The sequence below is a fragment of the Palaemon carinicauda genome, chromosome 24 (genome assembly GCF_036898095.1).
Source record: "Palaemon carinicauda isolate YSFRI2023 chromosome 24, ASM3689809v2, whole genome shotgun sequence".
NCBI classification, from domain to species: domain Eukaryota; kingdom Metazoa; phylum Arthropoda; class Malacostraca; order Decapoda; family Palaemonidae; genus Palaemon; species Palaemon carinicauda.
Window position 1 is genome coordinate 100,220,090 of NC_090748.1, and position 17,500 is coordinate 100,237,589.

Genomic DNA, 17,500 nt, shown 5'->3' on the forward strand with positions numbered 1-17,500 from the left:
TAGGCTGGCCACTGACCTGGAATAGGCTGGCCACTGCCCTGGAGTACGCTAGCCACTGCCCTGGAATAGGATGGCCACTTCCCTGGAGTACGCTAGCCACTGCCCTGGAATAGGCTGGCCACTTCCCTGGAGTACGCCTGCCACTGCCCTGGAATAGGCTGGCCACTGCCCTGGAATAGGCTGGCCACAGCCTTGGAGTACGCTAGCCACTGCCCTGGAATAGGCTAGCCACTGCCCTGTAATTTGCTGGCCACTACCTTGGAGTACGCTACCCACTGCCCTGGACCAGGAGGGCCACTGCCCTAGGAAAGAAACATAAAATAGAACAGTGTACCAGTGTGTGACAAAATAGTTGGAAAACTGGCCAACATGACCCGTCCTCGTCAATGCTTAGACTGAACAACACCCAAGCCAGGGAATGTGAATTGACTGGAGTTAAATTGGTGTGAACATGTGGCCACATTTTTTGCCTTAGTTACAATATAATTCCTTTAATAATAGATCACTGTCTAGATTAGAACATTCGGGCATGAGAAGTTTGTTGTAACTTTCCTGTCCATTAAGCTGTTTAAATTTTTGTCTTGCATTTAATATTTTTATAAACTTAATGGACATCGACCATTGTACACGTATGGAATAGCTCTTTCATGGAAGCAACTATCCACATTCGTTTATAAAATCGTGGAAAATTCTCGATTGAAAAGAGGTAACAAATCGATTGCTCGTTTTGCTAAGCTTCCAACCCGATTCCTGATGACTTATGTATTTGCATCTCATTTTGGGATTGTTGCAACGGTTGGACCCCGGAGTTCCTCAACAATTCCCAGAGCTGATTTGAGAGACTGTGCAGTTGGACAGTTTTAGTGATTTATGTCTTCGGAGAGAGAGAGAGAGAGAGAGAGAGAGAGAGAGAGAGAGAGAGAGAGAGAGAGAGAGAGAGAGAGAGAGAATTTCGTTAATGTATAAAAATTAAGTTTCGAAATAAATGACTAATTCAAAACGTGTAGCTACTAAGTATTATTATTATTATTATTATTATTATTATTATTATTATTACTTACTAAGCTACAACCCTAGTTGGAAAAGCAGGATGCTATAAGCCCAGGGGCTCCAACAAGGGAAATAGCTCAGTGAGGAAAGGAAAAAAATAAAATAAAATATTTTAAGAACAGTAACAACAATAAATATCTCCTATATAAACTATAAAAACTTTAACAAAACAAGAGGAAGAGAAATAAGATAGGAGAGTGTGCTCGAGTGTACCCTCAAGCAAGAGAACTCTAACCCAAGACAGTGGAAGGCCATGGTACAGAGGCTATGGCACTACCCAAGACTAGAGAACAGTGGTTTGATTTTGGAGTGTCCTTCTCCTAGAAGGGCTGCTTACCATAGCTAAAGAGTCTCTATATTGAATGAAGAACGCAATTCTCATTAAAATTCGTAGCAATAAGAAATTGTAAATTAATCCTATAAGCCCAGGGGCTCCAACAGGGAGAATAGCCCAGTGAGGAAAGGAAATGTTAATCCAAATTCAGTACTAACATATTACGGTGTATCTAAAAAAGTAAAGACTTAATTAACCAGCAAGAAGCTGTTTGTAAGTCGAATTTTCTTAAACTTTGGTCTAGGCCTAACCTGAATCCCATGCTTATTTTTCCCGCCACAAAAGTCAATAAATAGTCGGGTTTCATATGAAATATATATCAGGTTATTACAAATATAGTTTTGATTACTGTATTAAATGATATAATATTGTTTTATTACAGTATTTATTCATTTTATCTTTGTTATTTTCAATTTTATTTTTGTTCGTATCCCCGAATGTTTGTAAGTCGAACGTTGCAATATTCACATAAGAATCAGCTGGCAGACTTTGGCCCTTCCGAAAATAATTCATCATACATAACTCCTACTTTTCAAACATCCACCTAGCTGCAATTTAATTACATTTATTTTTATAGTGATAGGCATACAAACGTATAGGCGTACACGTGTCACATTTCCCCAATTCTTGTTACTGTTCTTAAAATATTATATTTTTCCTTGTTTCCTTTCCTCACTGGGCTATTTTCCTTGTTGGAGCCACTGGGCTTATGGCTTCCAGCTTTTCCAACTAGGGTTGAAGCTTATCAAGTAATAATAATAATAATAATAATAATAATAATAATAATAATAATAATAATAATATATACTTTCAAATCTCGTTATTATTCAAAAATTTCTATTATCGTAATCAAATTGAAATATTCTTTTGATGAACTGAATCGCCTTCTTGATCAGTCGACGCAAAAGGAAATTATACATCGAGAAAACCCATAAAGTCTTCTCATTATCGGTCCAATATTGGACGAATTTCGAGTACGAAGAGAATGAATTACTGACAACGAAAACAGTTAGTATTTTGGACGCGTGATTACTTTTCGGGAGAGGAGATTACTGACAACGGATACAGTTAGTATTTTGGACGCGGGATTACTTTTCGGGAGAGGAGATTACTGACAACGGATACAGATAGTATTTTGGACGCGCGATTACTCTTCGGGAGAGGAGACTACTGACAACGGATACAGATAGTATTTTGGACGCGGGATTACTCTTCGGGAGAGGAGATTACTGACAACGGATACAGTTAGTATTTTGGACGCGGGATTACTCTTCGGGAGAGGAGACTACTGACAACGGATACAGATAGTATTTTGGACGCGGGATTACTCTTCGGGAGAGGAGATTACTGACAACGGATACAGTTAGTATTTTGGACGCGCGATTACTCTTCGGGAGAGGAGACTACTGACAACGGATACAGTTAGTATTTTGGACGCGGGATTACTTTTCGGGAGAGGAGATTACTGACAACGGATACAGTTAGTATTTTGGACGCGCGATTACTCTTCGGGAGAGGAGATTACTGACAACGGATACAGTTAGTATTTTGGACGCGCGATTACTCTTCGGGAGAGGAGACTACTGACAACGGATACAGATAGTATTTTGGACGCGGGATTACTCTTCGGGAGAGGAGATTACTGACAACGGATACAGTTAGTATTTTGGACGCGGGATTACTCTTCGGGAGAGGAGACTACTGACAACGGATACAGATAGTATTTTGGACGCGGGATTACTCTTCGGGAGAGGAGATTACTGACAACGAAAACAGATAGTATTTTGGACGCGTGATTACTTTTCGGGAGAGGAGATGGACGATCAAGGGATAGCGCATTTTATTGGGATGTTTTCATTTATTAAAATAGTTACTTTAACGTTATGGAGGGACTACAAAATATATATTAATCAACAGAGTAAAATAATCAAAGTATAGTAATATTAATAGACTAAGATATTCAAAGTAAATCAAGATTATTAAAGTAAGATATTCAAAGTAAATAAAAATTCATAAAGTAAGATATTCAAAGTAAATCAAGATTAATAAAGTAAGATAGTCGAAGTAAATCAAGATTGATAGAGTAAGATATTCAAAGTAAATCAAGATTAATAAAATAAGATATTCAAAGTAAATCAAGATTAATAAAGTAAGATATTCAAAGTAAATCAAGATTAATATAGAAAGATATTCAAAGTAAATCAGCAGTAATAAAATAAGATATTCAAAGTAAATCAAGATTAATAAGGTAAGATATTCAGGGTAAATCAAGATTAATAGAATAATATATTCAAAGTAAATCAAGATTATTAAAGTAAGATATTCAAAGTAAATCTTAAAATATTTAATTTTTCCTTGTTTCCTTTCCTCACTGGGGTATTTTCCCTATTGGGGTCCCTGGGCTTATGGCATCTTGCTTTTCCAACTAAGGTTGTAGCTTAACAGGTAATAATAATAATAATAATAATAATAATAATAATAAAAATGAATAAAGTAAGATATTCAAAGCAAATCCAAATAAATAAAATAAGATATTCAAAGTAAATCAAGAATACTGGAGTAAGATATTCAGAGTAAAAAAAAAAAAAAAAAAAAAAAGTCATGTTACAAACCTCACAAGTCTTTAGACCGTCACAACCATAACATCAGAATCAGCTCAAAAAATTGGAAAAAGGAAATAAAATTAACGACGCATGTTTCGTTGGGAAGCAGAGCTGAGGAATTATTTGATCAAACAACGAATTGCACAGCATAATTCTAAGTTCGCGTGCTGTGTCGAATTGCGCAGCATAATTCTAAGTTCGCTTGCTGTGTAGCTGGAGAATCGGTCCGCTGTGTGTATACAAAAGGTTAATGGATGCAGCATCGTTTGTTTTCCAGTCGAGATAATCTTGGATAAGTGCGAGTTTGAAGTAATCAGGAGACTGGTGTTTGCTATTTTGCGTAGGCAGTTCAATGGAGTATTTGTTTTTCCAACTAGGGTTGGAGCTTAGGTTGTAGTAGTAGTAGTAATAATAATAATAATAATAATAATAATAATAATAATAATAATAATAATAATAATAATAATAATAATAATGATGGTGATGATGATGATAAGAATAATAACAGCAATAATAATAATAATAATAATAATGATGATGATGATGATGATGATGATGATAATAATAATAATAATAAAAATGAATAAAGTAAGTTATTCAAAGAAAATCCAAATTAATTAAATAAGATATTCGAAGTAATTAAAGATTATTGGAGTAAGATATTCAGAGTAAAAAAAAAAAAAAAAGACTCAAACAATACAACATATTACAAACCTTATAAGTCTTTAGGCCGTCACAATCATAACATCAGAATCTGCTCAAAAATGGAAAAAGGAAATAAAATTAGCGACGCATGTTTCGTTGGGAAGCAGAGCTGAGGAATGATTTGATCAAACAACGAATTGCGCAGCATAATTCTAAGTTCGCGTGCTGTGTAGCTGGGGAATCGATTCGCTGTGTCTACAAAAGGTTAATGGATGCAGCATCGTTTGTTTTCCAGTCGAGATAATCTTGGATAAGTGCGAGTTTGAAGTAATCAGGAGACTGGTGTTTGTCGTTTTACGTAGGCAGTTCACTGGAGTGTTTGCTTTTCCAACGAGGGTTGTAGCTTAGGTTGTAATAATAATAATAATAATAATAATAATAATAATAATAATGGTGATGATGATGATAAGAATAATAACAGCAATAATAATAATAATAATAATAATGATGATAATGATGAGGATGATGATAATACTACTACTACTAATACTAATAATAATAATGAATAAAGTAAGATATTCAAAGTAAATCCAAATTAATAAAATAAGATATTCAAAGTAAATATAGATCATTGGAGTAAGATATTTAGAGAGAGAGAGGAAAAAAAATCAAACAATACAATATATTACAAACCTCACAAGTCTTTAGACCGTCCCAATCATAACATAAGAAACTGCTCAAAAGTGAACAAGGAAATAAAATTAGCGACGCATGTTTCGTTGGGAAGCAGAGCTGAGGAATTATTTGATCAAACAACGAATTGCGCAGCATAATTCTAAGTTCGCTTGCTGTGTAACTGGAGAATCGGTCCGCTGTGTGTATACAAAAGGTTAATGGATGCAGCATCGTTTGTTTTCCAGTCGAGATAATCTTGGATAAGTGCGAGTTTGAAGTAATCAGGAGACTGGTGTTTGTCGTTTTACGTAGGCAGTTCACTGGAGTGTTTGCTTTTCCAACTAGGGTTGGAGCTTAGGTTGTAATAATAATAATAATAATAATAATAATAATAATGATGATGATGGTGATGATGATGATAAGAATAATAACAGCAATAATAATAATAATAATAATAATAATAATAATAATAATGATGATGATGATGATGATAATAATAATAACATACATACATATACCAAAGGCACTTCCCCCAATTTTGGGGGGTAGCCGACAACAACAAGAAACAAAACAAAAAAGGGACCTCTACTCTCTACGTTCCTCCAGCCTAACCAGGGACTCAGCCGAGTTCAGCTGGTACTGCTAGGGTGCCACAGCCCAACCTCCCACATTTCCACCACAGATGAAGCTTCATACTGCTGAGTCCCCTACTGCTGCTACCTCCGCGGTCATCTAAGGCACCGGAGGAAGCAGCAGGGCCTACCGGAACTGCGTCACAATCGCTCGCCATTCATTCCTATTTCTCGCACGCTCTCTTGCCTCTCTCACATCTATCCTCCTATCACCCAGAGCTTTCTTCACACCATCCATCCACCCAAACCTTGGCCTTCCTCTTGTACTTCTCCCATCAACTCTTGCATTCATCACCTTCTTTAGCAGACAGCCATTTTCCATTCCCTCAACATGGCCAAACCACCTCAATACATTCATATCCACTCTAGCCGCTAACTCATTTCTTACACCCGTTCTCACCCTCACCACTTCGTTCCTAACCCTATCTACTCGAGATACACCAGCCATACTCCTCAGACACTTCATCTCAAACACATTCAATTTCTGTCTCTCCATCACTTTCATTCCCCACAACTCCGATCCATACATCACAGTTGGTACAATCACTTTCTCACATAGAACTCTCTTCACATTCATGCCCAATCCTCTATTTTTTACTACTCCCTTAACTGCCCCCAACACTTTGCAACCTTCATTCACTCTCTGACGTACATCTGCTTCCACTCCACCATTTGCTGCAACAACAGACCCCAAGTACTTAAACTGATCCACCTCCTCAAGTAACTCTCCATTCAACATGACATTCAACCTTGCACCACCTTCCCTTCTCGTACATCTCATAACCTTACTCTTACCCACATTAACTCTCAACTTCCTTCTCTCACACACCCTTCCAAATTCTGTCACTAGTCGGTCAAGCTTCTCTTCTGTGTCTGCTACCAGTACAGTATCATCCGCAAACAACAACTGATTTACCTCCCATTCATGATCATTCTCGCCTACCAGTTTTAATCCTCGTCCAAGCACTCTAGCATTCACCTCTCTCACCACTCCATCAACATACAAGTTAAACAACCACGGCGACATCACACATCCCTGTCTCAGCCCCACTCTCACCGGAAACCAATCGCTCACCTCATTTCCTATTCTAACACATGCTTTACTACCTGTGTAGAAACTTTTCACTGCTTGCAACAACCTTCCACCAACTCCATATAACCTCATCACATTCCACATTGCTTCCCTATCAACTCTATCATATGCTTTCTCCAGATCCATAAACGCAACATACACCTCCTTACCTTTTGCTAAATATTTCTCGCATATCTGCCTAACTGTAAAAATCTGATTCATACAACCCCTACCTCTTCTAAAACCACCCTGTACTTCCAAGATTGCATTCTCTGTTTTATCCTTAATCCTATTAATCAGTATTCTACCATACACTTTTCCAACTACACTCAACAAACTAATACCTCTTGAATTACAACACTCATGCACATCTCCCTTACCCTTATATAGTGGTACAATACATGCACAGACCCAATCTACTGGTACCATTGACAACACAAAACACACATTAAACAATCTCACCAACCATTCAAGTACAGTCACACCCCCTTCCTTCAACATCTCAGCTTTCACACCATCCATACCCGATGCTTTTCCTACTCTCGTTTCATCTAGTGCTCTCCTCACTTCCTCTATTGTAATCTCTCTCTCATTCTCATCTCCCATCACTGGCACCTCAACACCTGGAACCGCAATTATATCTGCCTCCCTATCATCCTCAACATTCAGCAAACTTTCAAAATATTCCGCCCACCTTTTCCTTGCCTCCTCTCCTTTTAACAACCTTCCATTTCCATCTTTCACTGTCTCTTCAATTCTTGCGCCGGCCTTCCTTACTCTCTTCACTTCTTTCCAAAACTTCTTATTCTCTTCATATGACTGACCCAGTCCCTGACCCCACCTCAGGTCAGCTGCCCTCTTTGCCTCACGTACCTTGCGCTTTACTTCCACCTTTTGCTCTCTATATTTTTCATACTTCTCTATACTATTACTCTGCAGCCATTCTTCAAAAGCCCTCTTTTTCTCTTCCACTTTTACCTTCACTCCTTCATTCCACCATTCACTGCCCTTCCTCATGCTGCCTCCAACAACCTTCTTGCCACATACATCACTTGCAATCCCAACAAAATTTTCTTTTGCTAACTTCCACTCCTCCTCTAAATTACCAGTTTCTCTTACTCTCACCTCGTCATATGCCATTTTCAACCTTTCCTGATATTTACTTTTTACCCCCGGTTTTATTAGCTCTTCAACCCTCACTAGCTCCCTTTTACATCCACCTACTCTATTCCCCCACTCTTTTGCTACAACTAATTTTCCTTCCACCAAAAAATGATCAGACATACCGTTAGCCATACCCCTAAACACGTGCACGTCTTTCAATCTTCCAAACATTCTTTTATTTGATAATAATAATAATACTACTAATAATAATAATGAATAAAGTATGATATTCAAAGTAAATCCAAATTAATAAAATAAGATATTCAAAGTAAATATAGATCATTTGAGTAAGATATTCAAAGTAATTAAAGATTATTGGATATATATATATATATATAAAAAAAAAAAAAAAAAAAAAAAAAAAAAAAAAAAGACTGAAAGAATACGACATATTGCAAACCTCACAAGTCTTTAGACCGTCACAATCATAACATCAGAATCTGCTCAAAAATTGGAAAAAATAAATAAAATTAACGACGCATGTTTCGTTGGGATGCAGAGACGAGGAATTATTTGATCAAACAACGAACTGCACAGCATAATTCTAAGTTCGCTTGCTGTGTAGTGTGAGAATCGGTCTGCTGTGTGTCTACAAAAGGTTAATGGATGCAGCATCGTTTGTTTTCCAGTCGAGATAATCTTGGATAAGTGCGAGTTTGAAGTAATCAGGAGACTGGTGTTTGTCGTTTTACGTAGGCAGTTCACTGGAGTGTTTGCTTTTCCAACTAGGGTTGGAGCTTAGGTTGTAATAATAATAATAATAATAATAATAATAATAATAATGATGATGATGATGATGATGATGATGATGATAACAATAATAATAAAAATAATGATAATGATAATAATGATGATAATAATAATAATAATAATAATAATAATAATAATAATAATAATAATAACAGGAACAATAACAATAACAATAATAATGATAATTATAATAATAATAATAATGATAATAATGATGATAATAATAATAATAATAACAATGATGATAATAATAATAATAATAATAATAATAATAAAATAATAATAATAATAATAATAATAATAATAATAATAATAATGAGTGTACAATCTTGATCAGCAAAGGATGGTCCAGAGAAGTAACATCACAGTTGTCACTGGCATTTTCTATTTTGACTTCTGAATCGTGAAGTGTATTTTATAATATTAGTAGCTTAATGAGAGAGAGAGAGAGAGAGAGAGAGAGAGAGAGAGAGAGAGAGAGAGAGAGAGAGAGAGAGAGAGAGAGAGAGAGAGAGAGAGAGAGAGCAAGTAATGAGTGTCGTCAGTACAAAACCCCTTTTTACCTTCGCCAACGAAGTTGGGTGAGGAGGTTATGTTTTCGTCCCTGCTTGTCCGTTTGTCTGTTTGTTTGTGAACAACTTCCTGGCCACAATTTTTCTCATGGAGTGGTGGAACATTCATGGATTAATTATTATGTTGAGACGTGGAAGTAATTCAATTTTAAAAGTCCTAAGTCAAAGGTCAAGGTCAAGGTCAAAAGGTAGACCGAATGAACCCTACCCTTAACCCCAAATTTGCACGTGGTTGTTACATAGACTCTAGGCCCAAATGAAAGGCAATCTGGTTTCGAAAAATAAGCTGCCGTGGCGGAGGCCTGCACTCTCAGAGTGATTTTTTAAAGTTTTTAATGATTTCAATGGAAACTTCCTTTCTTTCTCTACATTATTCAGCACGAGTTGCAGGCGAAAAAAAGATTTAAAACAGATTTTTTTTTAAGTCTCTCATTGCATCTCTTAAAGTTCCTTCCAAAAAACAAATTTTTTTTTTCATATTCACTAAATTTCTTTCTCTATTTCCATTCAGCAAGAGTCGCAAATATTTTATTTTTTAATCGTGTGAACTTTCCTTCTTAATATCTCTACTTCAAAGAAAATTTTTTTTTAGTCTGTATAGCATCCCTAAAGTACCTTCCTAAATAAAAACTCTTTTTCTCACTATAATCTTTCTTTCTTTCTCTACTTTCATTCAGCAAGAGTTTCAGGCATTTTACTTAAATTGTATAATATTTCTTTTTAAGATCTCTACTTTACTTGGTAAAAAAAAAAAAAAAAGTTTAAGTCCGTTTAGCATCTCAAAAGTACCTACCCAAATAAAACCTTTTTTTTTTTTTTCAATATACTCAATATAATCGCAGGCCTTTTTCTTAAATGAAATATTTCCTTAAGATCTCTACTTTACTCAGTACGAGTCGTAAGGCAAAAAGAAAAAAAAAAAAATGTTAGTCTGTATAACATCTCAAAGGTACCTACCTACCCAAATAAAACCTTTTTTCAATGTACTCAATATAATCGCAGGCCCTTTTCTTAAATGAAATAATATTTTCTTCTTAAGATCTCTACTTTACTCAGTACGAGTCGTAACCCACCACCCCCCCCCCCAAAGAAAAGAAAAAAAAAATTGTTAGTCTCGAAAGTATCTTCCCATCTGCGAGCAACTTTTTACGGCCTAAAATGCAACGTCTTGTCTTATTAACATCACAATGGGAAACTTCCTTTTATAACCACCACCCGATGTGAAGAGCCAATTTTTACCACCACTTTCTCTCACCCTCCTCTCCCTCTAACCCCCTCTCTCCCTCTCCCCAGTCTCTCCCTTTACCCCCTTCTCTCCCTCTCCCTCTCTTTCCATTTTACACCAACAGCCAAACTTCGTTTTAGCTTTATTTTTTTTTTCAGGGAAAAACTACATGGTCATTTCAAACTTTGTTTCCGCAGTTGGCTCTAAAGTTTCCAGTTATTCCTTAACGTTCAAAAGTTTTTTTTTTTTTTTTTTTTTTTTTAGAAAATGTTCATATAGAATAAGTGGGAGGAAAGCTGGCTTCAATAAACTGAGATTATCAAATTGTATTTTCTTTTGCATATTTGGCGTGTCAGGGAAGTGTATTCTCTCTCCTTGAGTAATATTTTTGATATGCATCTGTTCATGTTTTTACCTTACATATACATACATACATACATGTATGTATGTATACATATACTGTACATACACATGCATATATATTTACAGTGTGTGTACATAAAATAATATATACATAAAAATAAATTTTTCCCTGTTGGAGCCCTTGGGTTTATGGCATCTTGTTTTTCCAACTAGGGTTGTAGCCTGGCTAGTAGTAGTAGTAATAATAATAATAATAACAATAATAACAATGACAAGTCCGCTACGAAAAATCATCTAATGAAAAATTCTGAACATAACTTCGCTACAACATTTGCCATATATGACCTGATCAATTTCGTCCGTATGCAACACCTTGAAAATATGCATGGAATAAAACTACATAAGTATCTATTGAAGATTTGATAAAACTAAAATTGTGCTTACTGTCATTTACAAACTTTCAAATTACTCTTATAACAATAATTCAGCAAATTTCTAAAAACTTCCATACTTTATTACCTAAAACTATTCTTGGTGATTAACCCCTTTTTTTAGAATCAAATAATATATAGCATAGTATCTACGGTGTTCAACATCCGAGTGGGAAAAACTAAACTCAGTCAAAAGAATATTAATCTTTATAAGTGTAATGGATACAATACTTCATTAATAATCCTTATCACTTAAAGGCATATCATCTCCATTTCATTAAGATTAAGGATTTTGAAATAGATAATAAAAAAAAAATACAATGAAAACAGTTTCACTCCATGTTTCCCTAAAATCCACCGATGGATACAGTACTTCCATCATAATTTCTATCGCTCCAATATGTCAACTGAAAATATATCACTTCGAGTAACATACCACTAAAAGGCTTATCATATCCATCTCATCAAGTTTAAGGATTTTCTTGTATATACCAAAAAACTGTAAAGAGGAAAACAGATTCACTCGGTTTCCCTTACATCATCCAATTTACATTTAATCGACCAACTATATTATTATTATTATTATTATTATTATTATTATTATTATTATTATTATTATTAATATTATTATTATTATTAATACTAGCTAAGCTACAACCCTAGTTAGAAAAGCAAGATGATATAAACCCAAGGGCTCTAGGAAGGAAAAATAACCCATTGAGGAAATGAAATAAGGAAATAAATAAACGATATAAGTAATGAAAAATTAAAATAAAATATTTTAAAAATCATTAACAACATTACAACAGACAATTCATAAACAGATTATAAAAACACTTATGTCAGCCTCTTCAACATAAAAAACATTTGCTGCAAGTTTGAACTTCTGAAGTTCCACCGATTCAACTACCCGATTAGGAAGATCATTCCACAACTTGGTCATAGCAGGAATAAAACTTCTAGAATGATGTGTAGTATTGAGCCCAATGATGAAGAAGGCCTGACTATTAGAATTAACTACATGCCTAGTATTAGGAAATACCTATGGATATTTTTTGTGATCTCTAGTTTCTTACGTCTCCGCCAGATGGCAAAACGTTCGAGGAAATGAACCTCTTCGGAAGTGGAATTCAGGGCATCGAGGAAGGCGCCTTCGACGAATGCCACGAGACGCTTCGCTTGATCAGACTCAACTCGAATCACTTACAACAATTTAACTTTTCCCAACTAGTCGACTTCCCAAATCTCGAGGTAAGACTGTGTGTATATATATATATATATATATATATATATATATATATATATATATATATATATATATATGCACATGTACATGTTCCTGTATATATAAATTTATTTATAAATATATATGTACATGTACATATATCTGTATATATATACATATATAATATATATTTATGCATATGTAAATATGTATGTATGTGTATATATATATATTTATATATATATATATATATATATATATACATATATATATACATATATATATATGCATATATATATATATATATATATATATATATATATATATATATATATATATATATATGATAAATTTTGCCCATTTAGACGTGTTTTTCATATTCAAATAAGCCACATATTTTTGATACATGAATGTCTGGATTCTCTCAACGACCTCGGGATCAGAGCCTCAGACGAAATCACACAAAAGAAAACAGCTTCTGACCGGCCGGGAGTTGAACCATGGTCCAGGAAACTTGTATTAACATTGACATACCACTTGGCCACGAAGAAAGATTTTTACCGAGTGTTTCCAACTAAAATTACGGTTTTTTAAGAGTGTAGAAACAGTTTTTTGGTGAACACACACATCTATATAGAATCAATTTCATTGCAGATGATAGGTCTAGGGGACAACCAGCTTACAAGCATCGAGGGCTTCGTAGGCTTGCCAACATTACCTCTCACGACTCTTTACATGGGAGGAAATCACATCAAAAGTCTACCTGCTGATGTCTTCGTTCCGTGTAAGTTATTACCACCTTTCGTAGTAAGTTGGTATTCCCAACTTATACGCCCAGTTAGATAATTATTTTTCCAATGTATGATGAGTTACCATAATCTTATCTAGTAATTTCATTCTGCCAAAAAAAAGTTAGATAATTATTTACCAATGTATGATGAGTTACCATAATCTTATCTAGTAATTCATTCTGCCAAGATCAGTTACATGATTATTTTTGTAATGTATGATAAGATACTATAATCTTATCTAGTAATTTCATTCTGCCAAAAAAACTTGGATCATTATTTTTTCAATGTATGATGAGTTACCATCAGCTTATCTAGTAATTTCATTCTGCCAAGAACAATTAGGTAATTATTTTTTCAATGTATGATGAATTACCATACACTCATCTAGTAATTTTATTTTTTCCAATTAATATTCTACTAAATATTGGATGACTAATTTATGTCCATTTTGGTTTTTTTTATGCATATATGCTTTGCATTTTATTATCTGCGTATGTATGTGTATAAAAGTAAACAACAGGAGGCACTTATACATTCATACTTCAATTGTCGAGTTGTGGATGTGACTGTTTCGTAGATAAGTGATTTAACCTCAGCCTCTTTATATAATGACACTGACGATACATTATCAGTGCTTTATACACCTTACTGACAAGCATCATGTGCATTAAAGTCTCCCCTTTTTTCTAAAATCTCCTTTTCAACATCTATCTAGTGATGTCTAGGTTTTCCTCTCCATATTTCTAGTAGCAAATACAAATCGTATATTTTCTTTCACAAGACGATAATCACCTACTTTATCCACCTAACACAATGATTTAAATACACTCCAATGTACGTTTTAACGAATGCTGGTAACTTTTCTACCACTTTCATTGATTTTACTAATTTTCATCCTCCTTGGATTTATAAATTTTAAAGGTATAGCCCGCCGCTGGGGTCTGTGAGACCATTCAGTGCACCAATAAATCTACATACAGTATACTAAGTAGACACTCAATGACAATTACAGTAATAATAATAATAATAATAATAATAATAATAATAATAATAATAATAATCTCTTGATTCCAGTGGAACACTTAGGCTTGCTCGACCTGAGTTACAACGACATATCTTTCATCCCTGAAGGTATATTCCTACCCCTGAAGGAACTGCAATCCATCTATTTGCAAGGGAATAAGCTTGGGGTAAGTACAAACAGATTGTTTTTTTCACGGAGGTTCACGGAGTTACTGTAAGGGCGAAATGCTCACAGACGGGTTGTCTTCATGGGCATGAGGGCGAAATATTTACTGGATTGTTTTCATAGGGCTAAGGATAAAATGTTTACAGGATTATTCTCACGGGGCTAAAAACAAAATGTTTACAGGATTATTCTCACGGGTCTCAGGACAAAATGTTAGCAGCATAATTCTCACGGGGCTAAGGACGAAATGTTTACAGGATTGTTCTCACGGGTCTAAATACAAAATGTTTGTAGCATAATTCTCACGGGGCTAAGGACAAAATGTTTACAGGATTGTTCTCACGGGTCTAAATACAAAATGTTTGCAGCATAATTCTCACGGGGGTAAGGACAAAATGTTTACAGGATTGTTCTCACGGGTCTAAATACAAAATGTTTGCAGCATAATTCTCACGATGCTAACGACGAAATGTTTACAGGATTATTCTCACGGATCTAGGGTCAAAATATTTACAGGATTATTCTCACGGGGCTAAGGACGAAATGTTTACAGGATTATTCTCAAGGGGCTAAGGACGAAATGTTTGCAGGATTGTTTTCATGGGGGTACGGACGAAATGATTACAGGATTATTCTCACGGGGCTAAGGACGAAATGTTTGCAGGATTGTTTTCATGGGGGTACGGACGAAATGTTTACAGGATTATTCTCAAGGGGCTAAGGACGAAATGTTTGCAGGATTATTCTCGCGGGGCTAAGGACGAAATGTTTGCAGGATTGTTTTCATGGGGGTACGGACGAAATGTTTACAGGATTATTCTCAAGGGGCTTAGGACGAAATGTTTACAAGATTATTCTCACGGGATTAAGGACTAAATGTTTACAGGATTATTCTCACAAGGCTGAGGACAAAATGTTTGCAGGATTATTCTCACGAGGGTGAGGGCGAAATGTTTGCAGGATTATTCTCACGGGATTAAGGACGAAATGTTTGCAAGATTATTCTCAAGGGGCTAAGGACGAAATGTTTGCAGGATTGTTTTCATGGGGGTACGAACGAAATGTTTAAAGGATTATTTTCAAGGGGCTTAGGACGAAATGTTTACAAGATTATTCTCACGGGATTAAGGACTAAATGTTTACAGGATTATTCTCACAAGGCTGAGGACGAAATGTTTGCAGGATTATTCTCACGAGGCTGAGGACGAAATGTTTGCAGGATTATTCTCACGGGATTAAGGACGAAATGTTTGCAAGATTATTCTCACGGGGCTGAGGACGAAATGTTTGCTGTATTATTCTCACGGGGCTGAAGATGAAATGTTTACAGAAGGATCGTTTTCACAGGGCTAAGGGCGAAATGTTTACAGGATTATTCTCATGGGGCTGAAGATGAAATGTTTACAGAAGGATCATTTACACGGGCTAAGGACAAAATATTTGCAGGATTATTCTCATGTGGCTAATGACGAAATGTTCACAGGATTATTCTCAAGAGGCTAATGACGAAATGTTTACAGGATTATCCTCATGGGGCTAAGGATAAAATGTTTACAGGATTATTCTCATGGGGCTAATGACGAAATGTTCACAGGATTATTCTCACGGGGCTAAGGACGAAATGTTTACAGGATTATTCTCACGGGGCTGAAAATGAAATGTTTACAGAGGGATCGTGTACACGGGGCTAACGGTGAAATTTTTACAGGATTATTCTCACGGGGCTGAAAATGAAATGTTTACAGAAGGATCGTGTACCTGGGGCTAACGGTGAAATGTTTACAGGACTATTCTCACGAGGCTAGTGACGAAATGTTTACAGGATTATTCTCACGGGGCTAAGGACGAAATGTCTACAAGATTATTCTCACGAAATATTAACAGATGGCTTGTTTTCCCGGGGACAAGTACGAAATGTTCGCATAGGGATCATTTATATCAGGGGTTTTTAAAAATCGTATACCTCAACTAGAGAGACTTCAGCGTCAATATATTTTCATTCAGAACTCATTAATTGCCTTCAATGCCAAATCTCTCTCTCTCTCTCTCTCTCTCTCTCTCTCTCTCTCTCTCTCTCTCTCTCTCTCTCTCTCTCTCTCACTGCTACATTGTAATCTAATAATTTTACCAGAATTGAAAATTACATTTTCATTAAGATGATATTAAAGCAATATAATTCTCTCTATTGTTTTCCTTTATATAGTTTTACTGTGATCCAATGTGTTGTCGTTTAGTAAAATTCGAACCAACATATCTCTCTCTCTCTCTCTCTCTCTCTCTCTCTCTCTCTCTCTCTCTCTCTCTCTCTCTCTCTCTCTCAGATCTAAATTCAAACCAACATCCCTTATATATCTTTTTCTTTATCTATCTACCTATCTATCTGACTACATTTCAGCCTGCATCCCCTCTCTCTCTCTCTCTCTCTCTCTCTCTCTCTCTCTCTCTCTCTCTCTCTCTCTCTCTCTCTCTCTCTCTCTCTCTCTCTCTAAATTCATAAGCACCATCCCTTCTATCTGTCTTTATCTATCTAAATTCCAGTCAGCATCCCTTCTACGTCTTTTTCTTCATCTATCTACCTATCTATCTGACTAAATTCCAGCCACCATCCCTTCTATCTCTCTCTCTATCTATCTGAATTTCTACCATCATCTCTTCTATGTATCTCCCTCTCTCTTTAATCTATCTAAATTCGTCACCAGCATTTCTTCTATCTCTCTTTATCTATCTATGTATCTATACAACTTCGAACCAACATCCCTTCTATATCTTTTTCTTCACC

General features: G+C 35.5%; 1 protein-coding gene and 1 pseudogene across 1 annotated transcript in view; one reads left to right on the plus strand and one right to left on the minus strand.

Annotated features, from left to right (window-relative positions):
- Positions 1 to 17,500, minus strand: part of LOC137618240 (uncharacterized) — a 406,446-nt gene that overhangs the window by 117,449 nt on the left and 271,497 nt on the right. The window lies entirely within an intron of this gene.
- The window catches only part of LOC137617979 (oplophorus-luciferin 2-monooxygenase non-catalytic subunit-like), a 40,231-nt pseudogene that overhangs the window by 13,937 nt on the left and 8,794 nt on the right, over positions 1 to 17,500 (plus strand).